Here is a 13,096-nt window from a genome sequence, read left to right on the forward strand (position 1 = left end):
CACCGGAATTTGGAATATGCAGTCACAATTGAGGAAGCAAATTTCAAGAAGCATCATTGTAATCAATCCCAAATTGACACTTGGAACCTCCTTTACTGCTTCTTAAATACCCCCTCTTGTTCAAGACTTGCTTTCATTTTGGAAGATGGTGCTAAATGTATCTCGAATTTTGACGAATTTTATAGGGGGTTTTAAGATTCGACTAAATTCAAATTCCACGCTTCAAATTTGATGAACCTGATGTTCCTTCAAATTTGCAGGTTGAAAATATTTTGATGAGCCCCCTTGAAAAGGGGTTTTTGAGATGTCAGGGAGACACTAGGATTGATGGAGAATACCTTCCTTGCAAAGAGGGAGATTTAGACTTTTCCCTATTGCTTGGTAGTTGTGTCTCCATTGACATGTCACGGTTCTACTGGTTCTGTGCATAGAATAAGAGCACAACAATAGTAACAAGAGCCTATATGTGATGCAATGGACATAATCAAAATTTGAGGCTGTTTTGAACATTATCCAGTTTCTGTTTTTCTAGACTTGCTTTTGTGTTTTCAGACAATTGCGTTTGTGTATATAGTTGTGTTTTTTCCCAGAATTAGAATAGTTGTTATTTCACTTATTTTTATATTCTATGAGGGCACTGATACCTAAGATTTTTCACATGCTTTTATTTGCTAATTACTCCAGCTATCAAAGTCTCCTATCTCATCAACCTCAAGTTATTTTGAGTGCACTATACTAGGTTAAATTTAGGTTTTGGGGTTCACCTCTAAATTTAGGGTTTCAAAATTTGTGAACCTTTCTTCTTCAACTGTGAAAGAATGTAGGGTGGATGATTGCATTTATTCTATTTTGATATGAACATTTGTGTTCTTTCTAGTCAATAAAATACAGATGCATGATTTAGAATTGATATTTTTGTACTTTTTGCTCATCATTTCAATGTGATGTGTGGGTGATTACGACATTCAGAATTTGTTACTTTTATTAGTATTTATCTTTTAAGCTTCCTAGATCCTATGGCTTAAATTCTATGTAGGATCCAATTAACATTTGAAATTGATCACTTTTGCTTTGTTGTTGAAATTTTACCCATTCTCGGTTCAACCCCACTTTCATTTGGTTTCTATGTCATATGTGACCCCTCTCTCATTTTAGGGATAAGATGCTCCAAACAGTCTTTGATATTACTATCGGTTGTACTTTTGAGTCACTTTAACACATTTTGGTCATTTTCACATTAATGCAATTTCAAATACTTTATGTATATTGGAATGATACAATTGTTTCCTTTGCCTAGCAACTTCATTCCTTTTTTCTATTTTAGGTACCTTGTTTATAAAGTTCAATATATTCCTTGTTTGAGTTTTATTCTGAATCATTTTTGAAACAGAGACCTAGTAGTCTATCCATGTGACAGTGGGTCTTGGAAAGTGATACAAGCATGGTAGCTAACAACACAGGGTAAAAGAGGTATGTCAACTATGTTACATTGAAATAATTTTTAGGTTATTTTCATTCATATGAAGGAAACAAGAAGTCATGCTAAATACAGTTAATAATGTTGTGGATAAGAATATTTTGGTTCTTTTCATTGGTAGGAAGGTGGAAGGCATACATCAAGTGAAATTAATTTCTTATACCGGTAAGCGTTCCATATTACAACTATAGGGATAATGATGTCTACTATTAGAAAAAAAAAAAAAAAATTAGGATACTATTACCATGGAATTTACAAATTGAGAAGATTCTATTTCAAGCCTCAAGGACCAAAGAAAAATTGTTGAACATCATTTTGTAGAAGTTATATTTTACATCTTGTGGACTCACATGGGATGATTCATAGGATCAAATAGTATTGAAATCTTTGTAAAAGAGGATGGATTTAAGCATAAGGTTGGGACTTTCACTCCTTTATTTTCTTCTTTGGATCACATAGTTCTGTTCATATTCTCGGTGAAGATCACTTTTCTAACACTGTGATGACAACAACTAGTTGATCTATGGTCTCTGGAGTAGTTCTAAATATTCAAAGTTCAATGGCTTACTAGTTACAACAGAAAAATGTCAGGAAAAGATAAAAGATGATTTTCTCTTCTTGTGTGGAGATGGTATAAAAGGTTTGAGAATGCGGATTAGAGTGACTGAATTTTCAAGGAATATTTGAGTGACATTTGATATGCAATGGACACTTAAATCATTATTTGTGCAGAAATCTATGGAGCATCGACTGACATGGAACATCTTGATTGGCCTACTATTGAGTAGTATATAAGCTAAATTTCTTGTAGAATTCCAATACTATAGATCTAATGACATGGGAAGATCCATCAGGAGAATCTAAACACTAGCAAGTTGTAGCACTTTACCACAATAGATTTCCAAATGTAGGAAGATCAAATGACTTTGTTTGAAGACCAAGATGCAACACATGAAATCTATGTATAGATTTCAAGGAAAATTGAAATAAAGTTCATTGCTTCATTTATGATATATGGAATCATGGATACCATGATCAGAAAGTTGTGCATGTATAGCTGCAAAATTTTGAGACAAATTTCTCAACTGAAATTGACAAGCATTACATTCATAATGGATGAGAGAAAAGAACTGACATTCACACAAAGCATGTGCAATTTTGAGATTTGATGCAGATCAATAGCTGGAAACTGAAAATATCTCCCAATTTTAGGAGGATACCCTCGGGAAAACCTTCCTTACTTTTTCTTACACACAATCCTTAGGGATTGTCATGATTTGTAATTTATAGGAGAAATATGAAGAGTTAGAATAGGAAGAGACGTTGAATGATCTCTAGCATGACACCTTCCCTCACAACCAACCTTGGCCTTTCTTCATTCTGCTTAATAATCCCCAATATTATTTTCTTTGACTTGGATTCCTCCTTTACTACCTCCTCTTCCCCATTAACTATCAATTGATTCTTCATATATTTTGATGGGTAATCCTTACGAGGGTTTTTTTCAACACTGTTGGTGCCTAATTAACATGTGTAGCTTGTAATTTTTTTCAGGTTGAATCACAACTAGGGTTTGAGGGTGTTGAAATTTACTCTACCACATGGTATTACTTTGTCCAATAATGCCATGTGTGTGGAATGTAGATTTTTCAGCTGAAACACTCACCCTTTTCACATATGAGGTGGATCCCTCCCTTGTCCCTTTGTAAAATATGCAGAATTTGATGGAGGTGACTATAAAATCTGCTTCCCCTTGGCCTGAGAGGGGGCTCCTCAGTTTATTCTCTTGGTATGAAATTATGGTTCGCTTTGAAGTTACACCAATTTTTTTTAATATGGAGTAACCTAGGATTTGAATAAAAGAAAATTATCCATGAGATAACTTGAATAATAGACACCAACTATTGGAAAGATGAAGTTTGGATCCAATCCTTCCAATGGATCCACTAGATAGTTCATGAGTTTTTTTCCTTTACTTCTTTGCAGCCCTACCTTTTCTGCCTCTTCACAACAACCATTCTCCTCTCATGAATAAGTGATTTACAATGAAGAAATTTACTTTTCTTGTTTTATCCTTTTCAGATTTAGGAAAATGGCCAACCTTAGGGAGTTTTCCAAATTTAACTAAAGTGTATGGGTTTGAGGGTTTTTTAGAATTAGAGCAGGGCACTCAATTCTGAGAAATTTTCACATACAGGGAGGTTATGCTTCCCTATGATAGATTTAAGGTTTAGGGTTTTGCTTCTAAAGTTTAAACTTAAGAACTCTATTATGTAAAGACCTCACCTTCTCATTTCTGAAAGAAGCCAGAGTGGGTTACTGCTATTCATTCAGCCTTGTATTGAACTAGTGATTAGTGATTGGTGTATATTAAATAAATAAAGAGTGACGTGATTTGTTACTCCATTTTGTGGATTTTGTTCATATATTCAAAGTTGTGTGTTTTAACTTCTATTGTTCATTTACGCATGGTTTTGATAGGTTATACAATTTTCCACCTAACGTTTGATTAGTAGTGCAAGTTTGTTTAACATGACTTGAAAATTTAACAGTACACATGCTCCTTCATATTCCTACTATTGATTAGAATAATGACAAAGAAAACAAATATATATTTCCTTTTTGTGGCTTATAAATTTTATTTACTCCAGTCAAGGGTCTTATTCCTTAAACCAATAATTCGTTGCTTCATTTCTTTCCACGTGAAAAATATGTTGGAAAATAAATATATAAAGTTTTGTTCTTAAGGAATATGTGCAAAAAAAATTGTCGCTCACACTAGAGCAAATATATATGGCAAATTGTCTTACAGGAATTATAATTGTTCAAAATTTTGTGGCTTTTTTGTTTCATACTGATACAAAAAAAGTTTATTTTTTGCAAAAGGTGGTGTGCCAATTGGTGTTGGAAAAAACTCACATCTAAGAAGAGCAATCATTGATAAGAATGCTTGTATTGGAGATAATGTCAAGGTAATGATTAATCCCTTATCACTACAAGGATTAGTTGTTGATTTCATGAATTTTAGCTATAATTTCCTCAAATGGCATATTGGAATGGACATTTTGATTTAGATTATAAATGTGAACAATGTAAAAGAAGCAATGAGAGTGGCAGGTGGATACTTCATAATGGCTGGTATTGTAATCATAATCAAGGGTGCTATAATCTCTAGTGGAACCATTATCTAAAAGTTTTAGATGAATTTCTAGGATTTATTCAAAAATTAAAATTGTATTTTTTTTCATCTTCAATTTGGATGACTTACTATTTGGCAATGGTTGTGTACTACAAGGGAGATTACGTAACATGGAAACTTTTCATTTTCAGAATAAATATTGAAGATTTTCATTATTTTTTAACATCTTCCAATAAGGCTCTTACTTCATTTAATTGAAGAGGCATATTTGAGTTCTCATACCAATAATTTTTGTACAGTTTCAAGTCATGCTGAATTCAATAAATATCTCCAAAGTGATTAGTGTTATCATTCTCTCTTATCAACAAAAACATGCTATGCCAACTCACCGTCTCCCACATACTTCAAGCCATACATAACAATACCTTTGAAGTGTCCACATGCCTAGCAAGTTTATAATTAGTCCTCTTGAGTTCAACCATGAATACTGTTGAAGTATTCACTGCAAAATGTATGTTAGGTCTGGTGTTCACGAGATACATCAGGAAACCAATCAACTACATACAAAAAAAAACTACCAAATGTGAAGCTAAATTAACATAGAACTTCATATTTGCAACCACACTAGTAGCCAAGGGTTTGCAATCCATCTGAATTCTCTTCAAAATCTCTGCTATGTGTTTTCCATGTCCCAAGAAGACCTCACTTATACCCTGACAAACCTCTACACCTAGAAAGTAATGCATAAGGACTATGTTCTTCATATCAAATTCACTAGCTAGGTTTTTCATGCATCATGCATGGGATTCTAAAAATTCTTGTAAGAATCATATCATCTAGATACATGACCAAGATAAGAAAAAAGGATGTATCATATAAATCATAAAGATTATGATCTACAATAGCCTTGGCAAAACCCAAACTCAGTAAGTACTTATCAACCCATGAGTTCTATGCACATGTTGCTTGCTTCAACCCATAAATGACATTTTCAACATCTCAATTGTTTAAGGTACACTTCATCTTCAATAAGGTCATTTCGAAAAGAAGTCTTTATAAGTTCCTTGTCCTGTCAAAATTGGTTTTTCTATCTGATATCTAAGAGAATAGATAGGATGTAACAAATATTATTATGATGATTGTATGATGTTATCACAAAGGGTGTTGGGCCTCCAATAGAGAGTTTTGTTGTTTATGATTTTTGTGCATGCTATAGGATGAAAATACCATGCTCTACTTTGATCTAGAATCTGCAGTAAGGGTAATATTACACCTGTCCACAATGTTTTATTTATGTCCTTAGTTTAATCAAAACTTGTTGGAAATGAGGATTGGAAACTTTTGGGTATTTTCTCCTAGTCTAAATTGTTGTTGACTAATTATTAAGCTTTCCTTTCTTTCAACTAATTAGTTTTCATTAACACGTTTGAAACAAACCTTGTTTTTTTTCAAAATTTGCATCTATTTTTCATCAAAGCTAACTCATCAATATGTGTCATCATCATGCATGAGGCGCTTATGCGCAGAATTATCATCATCAATCAGCATAAATGGGCCTAGTTATAGAAGGTCGTAGTTATAACTTTCTATTATGGTAACTTTGCATCATCTCATAGGACAAGTACATTTTGACTTGAGTGATAAAAACTATTTATATCTCTTTGACATGGAGTCATTTTACACAACAAAAGCATTGGACATGTGCATACTGGGTATTATGAAGTCTATGCCCAGAAAATTGTTGTTTAAATCTTTGGTCATCTATTTTATTTTCTATTGTCCTAACTATTATTGTTGTAATCGAGTTCATACTTTTACTGACATGTATATTTTGACAACAAGAGGACCAAAGTTTGAGCCTTTGTATAGAGATATGGAGAAGGGTGATGATGACTGGAATGAATTAAATGATATTAATAAGTTTATTATCTACTCTCCACTTCAAAAAGAGATAGAATTGCATTTCCTCATCTCTACAACAACAGGCCTAGGAAATTTAAGCTTTGTGTATATCACAGTCCCATGGTGATGTACATAAATATGTACATAAAAACTCAAGATCCAGATTTACCAACATTTTATTTTGATCCTCTGATTCAGACAATTTATTTCCGTAAGACTAATCATCATGAGAAGAAAACTTATGAGGAGGACGATGACAATTATTTTTTTGTTCTAGAAGGTGTGGAACCTTTTTTGCACAATACACCACTTTACAAAGATACAAGAGCTTCTAGTATTTCATTATTATTTTCTCTACGCCATTCAATATGTGATCAAGTCATATGCGATGAGCGGAAGATATTCCTCTTGTTTCTGATTGGTACAAGGAACATTGGTATGCATTTTCATAGTGCATGACACATATTCATGTTCTTTAGTTGTGTTTTGCATGTGCCATGGATTTGATTCCTTAAATGTTTCATGTCATGCAGTCCTCCCACATATCCGATGAAGGTTGATGTGAGCTATCAGAAGCTCCTAAAATATTATGTGCTGAATTAACTTCATCATAGGCCTCCAAAGGGTCAAAAGAAGAAATACCTCTTTCGTTCTGTACAAACTACCAAATTTTCCATACAACTGAGCTAGATTGGGCAGAGGCTAGGCTTCAAGTTTGCAGACAAGGTTACTATATGTTGAATACTCTTGTTCATGGAATGAACTTGAATTATTTTCATCTTGACTACAATTTTAATCTAAATCCCATGAAGACAGTCACAGTGAAGGAGTGTAAGAATTCATGTTTTGGAAATGCTTTCCATTTATGTCATGAAATTTTGTGACTAACAAAACTAGTTGTCGATGCAAATATCCAATTTCGACTAGAAAATGTAGATGCTTTCCAATTGGTAGATGGGTTACAATATACATTTTCACATGTAGGGCAGTTGACTGGTATGTATTGTTACAAGCCTCAGCTTATGCAGCAAATAAGAATGCGTAAAGATATAAAGCATTTGATTTATTATTTCTTTAGCATTGGGCCTATTGGGAAAGGACCTTGATGTATATTTCAGGCTCCAATGTGGAGAGTATGCTTGTTTTTCCTATGTGGTATAGTACCGCTACTAGAAAGGTGACTTCGAAACTTTCTTGCATGACAATTTGAAGCTCTTCACTCAAAGGGAGTGGAAAACACTATGATGAAATAAAGGGTTGAAAGTTGTTTTGATTTGGAGCTTAGAGTAGCTATAATGCATGATGTTCTTGATGCAATGCCAACTGATTTTAATTTTTTCCTTCTATGATAACTAGCACGAAAGGGATGTTTATGTTTTTTGGAATGCATCAATTATGTTGAAATCACTTCAATGGTGATAGTAAATAGGATTGAGTTAACCTATTCTATATATGTTTATCTCTTGATGGGCATGCTATTTCTCCTCCTCCTTTCTCATTTTGTAATGATTAATTTGGTTGTTTGCTTTGAAGTTTCTACATCCCTGTTTCTCGCTCTGTTTTGTCTTAGTGTTATGCAATTTCTGAGTGTCTTAGTTATTGTCTTATCTAATTTTTGACATACTCGGTCATATTGTGGAAAAGGGCATCAAGGAGAAGAAATCTTGCACTATTTTGCAACATTTGAGTGAATCCTAGTCTTTTTGGAAGGCAAAAATCCCCTAGAAAGGTACATGTTGTAATAGAACTTTCAATTAAGCATGAAAATTTTGACTATTTTCTTTATTTATGTTCTCTGTTATATCTCAAAATTATGAATAAGATCACTGCTTTGGTACTCCAAGTTATTGGCATACCAGTGCCAATTCAAAATATGATTCTTTTTTATGTAAAATCAAAAGAAGACTGGTGGAATAATGTTGCTCACTATAATCATGAATGTATAAGGCATGGTGGAACTATGGACAAGATATTCTATCAGAAAAATTTAGGAAGGTTCACATGTCTTTAGCTGAAAGTAGAGTAGGCAAGTATTTATTTCCCCTACACTATATTGAATGGACAATTTGTAATATTCAATATCAAATAGGTTTATAAATTACTAATCAATTATGATGATTTCTTAACAGGAATGCAAACATAGTTAATTTAAACATGACCCTATGTAACACCTAGGGAAGTTTTTTCCATCTATACAACCACAGTGCATTAGCTGGAATCAAGAAAATTCCATCCCATTCCTTTTCCACCATTCTCATATCAACATGATACCAAACTCCTAATATTAGCACATGAATGATTGAAATAATATTATAGTGTTGTTGACTTATTAAATCACCAACATTGAATAAAGGCAAGAGCTCGGTATTATCGAGTATGCATATGATAATCCACATGAGGCATTATCATGTATCAAAACTCATATGCTTACACAATGTGCCTTCAAATAACTAAGTTGTATAATTAGTCACTTCTAGATGCTAAATAAATGGCGTTGAGATGTTGTCTGCCTGGATTTCTAAGAATTGTTTGTGTTTCACATTGCAGGTGGGAAATTAGTTTACGGACTTGTATAGCTATATGATCCCTGTGTATGAAATTGAATCTCTTGAGAAAATTATAGATGCATATTTTTATCAATATATTTGGTAATAAGGTGACAAACACCATCTCTTTCCAAACTAGATCAAACCTGCATATTTAGAGCCACCTCCACTTTTGGTATATAAGTGGTGTCAAGGAATCAATGATTTGTAGAATATGTGGATTATTATTGAAGTTCAATGTGTTTTGATGTTTCAAACAAAATTTAAAAATTTCTTTGAAAAAATAGATCTGACAATGTTAAACATGTATCCTTTTTGTTTTATGTTGCTAGTTTGTGAGTACTAAAAATCTTTCTTTTGATTTAGTTATTTTTTTAGAATCTAAATTAATAATTATTGTAGGATTTTGAGTTTGGTGCTTGACCGCAACATCATTGATTATGTCACTGCAAAAGACAACATTGTTCTATCATACAAATATGAGCCATACCAATTCATATGGGCTGATTCGAGGAATTTAGTTTGCCTCCTTTGTTGTGCAATATTCTGGTTTGGTCTTGGATATCTCGGTCCTTGGTTTGTCTTGGGAAAGTGAAATAGTTGGTCCTCCATAGATGCCAAATGAATTTATTACTTACTAAGATATACAACTAGAGACAAGGCATCCTATAATATTGTATTCTCATTATATTGACAAGATACACATTATTTTTAGATTCACTCATGAAGAGACAAGGGATCTTATCCAGCGCTACCTTACAAAAAATCCATATCTAAATAATGAAAACATGGTTGCTTACAACAACAAAAAGTGTTGTCCTAGAGATGCTCATATGAGGCTAATGAAACATGATGTTAAAGTGTTGTTTTCTCCTTTGTTTTTTTTTTTTAATTTCTTTCAGTAAAATACCAAGGCACCTGGGATTACTCAAATCTAAAATCAATTGCATCTAGTCCCTTGAACCTTTTGCAATTAATCTTTGGAGGAGTGTTTTCTGGGATATAAAGGAAAAATTCCGTCGTAATATCACAAGATTAGAATGGGAGAATATTTTTTATGTGTTTATAGTAAAGACAACCCAACTTTTCTTTTCAACATGTAAGTCCTCCTTGCCCAACATGCTTATTTATTTCCATGTATTGATAAGTTATTTGTTTTATGAAAAAGGATAAAAGTTAATTTTTTTGTGGCTTTTTTATGTGTAGGTGTGTATTTGAATTTTGAATATTACTAAATGTAAGAATGTCTCAAGAATCATTTAGTAATACGAAGGATGGAGTTTGCAATTTGCAAAATGAGTAGATTAAAGAGCACATTGTTGTTTCTTTCTTGTGAGTTGATGATGAACACATGAATATGTTTGAGAATTGTGTTAGGTAGATTTGGATGTCATTAGGGTCAACAACCTTTACCAAAATCATAAACAAATGGAATATTACACTAGTAGGTAAATACTTCCAGTTATTGCATACTAAATTGTACTAACTTTTCATGCCTCTACTTGCATGATGCTCCAAGCTATCTTAGATTGTCAATTTGAATACATTTTTCTATTTTAGACTCTTATTATGTACCAATTTGTCTTCTAATTGGTGCAGGGATCATATCCTATTTCCATGAAGCAACAGTACATACACATGAGCTTCTTGATCTCCTTGTCAAATATGAAAATAAAATTCAAACATGTATAAATATTTGGTTGAACTCCAAGATTCCAAGTAGGTATCTTATGTCTTTTCATAAGAAAAGGAAAATAATATGCATAAAGGAAATACTCAGTAAGCTTAAATTGCTTGGTTATATTTGAATGTTATTATGAAAATTTATGTTTAGTAGATTAGGTTTCCTCCTGTTATCTTCTATACATCCGACAAAATTGGAGGGATTGTAATGCTATCTATGGGCCATATTTCAATTGCACAAAGTGACCTACGTTATAGTCTATAGATGGATGTTGGTGTTACATACTTCCGTATTGGTATGAGCCATGAGGAAGATCAACTTATTCCAAATATGTATAATTACATATAGGTAAGTGTAACCAATTTGTCTCTAGGTGAAGTTGTTTAAAATTGCAAGTTCAAAATTGTGTGCTAAGATATCAATATGGTCTATGGCAGCCCTAGGAGAGTGATTTCATAGATTCTCAATGTGTTTAGGTTGAATCTACTTTAAAGAGGCAGGAAGGACAAGGTCAAAATAGACGATTAACTAATTAGATTTCCTTATTTCCTAGTGTTATCCGGACTTAACCAATTATATTTCCTTAACTAATTAGATTTCTTTATTTCCTAGTTTTATATTTAAATCAATCAATTTCAAGGGTTTGATGTTATGCTTCATCATCTGAGCCAGCTCAGGTATGGGGTAAAAATTTATACCTTCAATACTCCAACAGTCAAGAAATTGTCAACAACAAGAACATTGGGGATGTTGCCAACAATGTTTTGTTGGTCACTATTGAGGGTGTAGAGGTTGGTGATGTTAACGTTAATGTTCTGAATTTGACAAGTGTTTAAAACTCTACATTGAAAAGATCAAGACTTGGAGCAGAAAAGGTATTTTAGCCTCTTTAAGTCAATGTTAATTCTATTTTTTTGTAGTAAAGCTTTTATTAAATTGGTTGTGTCAAGAAAGGAGCACTCTTGAAGAGAAGGCTTAAGGAAGATTTAATTCTTATATTTACAACATATTATATTTGGAGGAGTGCTCCATCTAGAGGCATCTTGGACTATCTTTGGAAAACATGCATTCTATTCTTATCTGTCTCTCTCAACCTATTCTCTTCTTCCTCTATAAAACATATTAGAAGCAATCAAAGGGGTTGATGATTAGTAAGAGTGTCTAAGTAGTGTTGTTACCTTTTCTCATTGCTTCCTTTCTTTTTTGAGTGTGTGACAAAGAGATATTGTAGAGCATGTGTGGTTGGATTCTTCTACTATCAGCATTGTGATTTGTATGTATCCCATCTGGAGTAGTGGAGTTGAAGAATCTTGACTTCCCCAAGATCTAGGAGACTTGTTGGTGTTTTATTACTTGTCAAAAAAAAATTTATTCCTACAACCCTTGATAAAAAACACTTATCAACTTGTTTTTCGTGACTATTTCATGTGATTTGTGTGTAAGAAGTTCTACATTTTCCTACACTCTAAGCAGTGGGACTTGAATTGTTTTGTTCACCTTATTTGCTTTTCATTTTTCATTTCCACAATGCATTGGTTAATTTACTCAAGCTATGTAATCATTCACAAAACAAATATTATTTACTTCCTTGATTTTGTGCACCCTAGGCATATAGGGGATATAAAATATGCAGATTTTGTTTATGGTTAGTTAATTTTTTGCCATAAAACAGTGGGATTTTCTTCATTTTTCTTGTTTTCTATTGTAGAATGAAAATGAACTTGTCTTTCTCGGGCTATGTATCTTCAGAGGCATGCAAAATACTAAAAGATACATTAAAATACTATTTAATTAGCCATTACAACCTACTATACTTGTTATGTTCTAAACTTTATTTAGGGATTTTTTAGTTTGGAGTAGCATTGGGTTGCATGTCCAAAACATTATGAAATTTTGCATTGTTTTCCATATGTTATTTCAGTTTTTAGGCAATTCCAGCTTGATTTTTTTTCTATTTAATTGCAGATTATGAACAAAACAATAATATTTTGTTGGATTTAAGGTACCTCTAAGTTATAATCATTCATTGACTTGAATTTAATGCCTCATAACACTTTGGAAAACCTCCCAGAAGTTAGCAAGCACTAGCTTTGAATTGAGAGGAGGTAAGCAAGGTTAGAGTGCCTTATTTCCTAGTGTTATCTGGACTCCCTTCAACTTTTGCAGGGTGGGAATTTCCAGGTGATAACATTCAATATATGATTCAGTTTGGTTCTTTACAAAATGACTTGAAACAATGACCAAATTTCAAATGTATATGGAAATACATACTAAAGATAATATAATTTTATTAATGTCCAACAAGTGACCATAAATAGGTCAATGTGATACAAAGTTAGAGCACAAAG

General features: G+C 32.8%; 1 pseudogene; it reads left to right on the forward strand.

Annotated features, from left to right (window-relative positions):
• The first annotated feature begins 6,123 nt into the window (after positions 1 to 6,123).
• On the forward strand, positions 6,124 to 11,284 carry LOC149217846 (pre-mRNA-processing-splicing factor 8A-like; annotated as a pseudogene).
• The last annotated feature ends 1,812 nt before the right edge of the window (positions 11,285 to 13,096 follow it).

Source organism: Pinus tabuliformis, chromosome 1_1 (assembly GCF_031772625.1).
Source record: "Pinus tabuliformis cultivar Carrire ecotype Pingquan chromosome 1_1, CPIR1, whole genome shotgun sequence".
Taxonomy (NCBI): Eukaryota; Viridiplantae; Streptophyta; class Pinopsida; order Pinales; family Pinaceae; genus Pinus; species Pinus tabuliformis.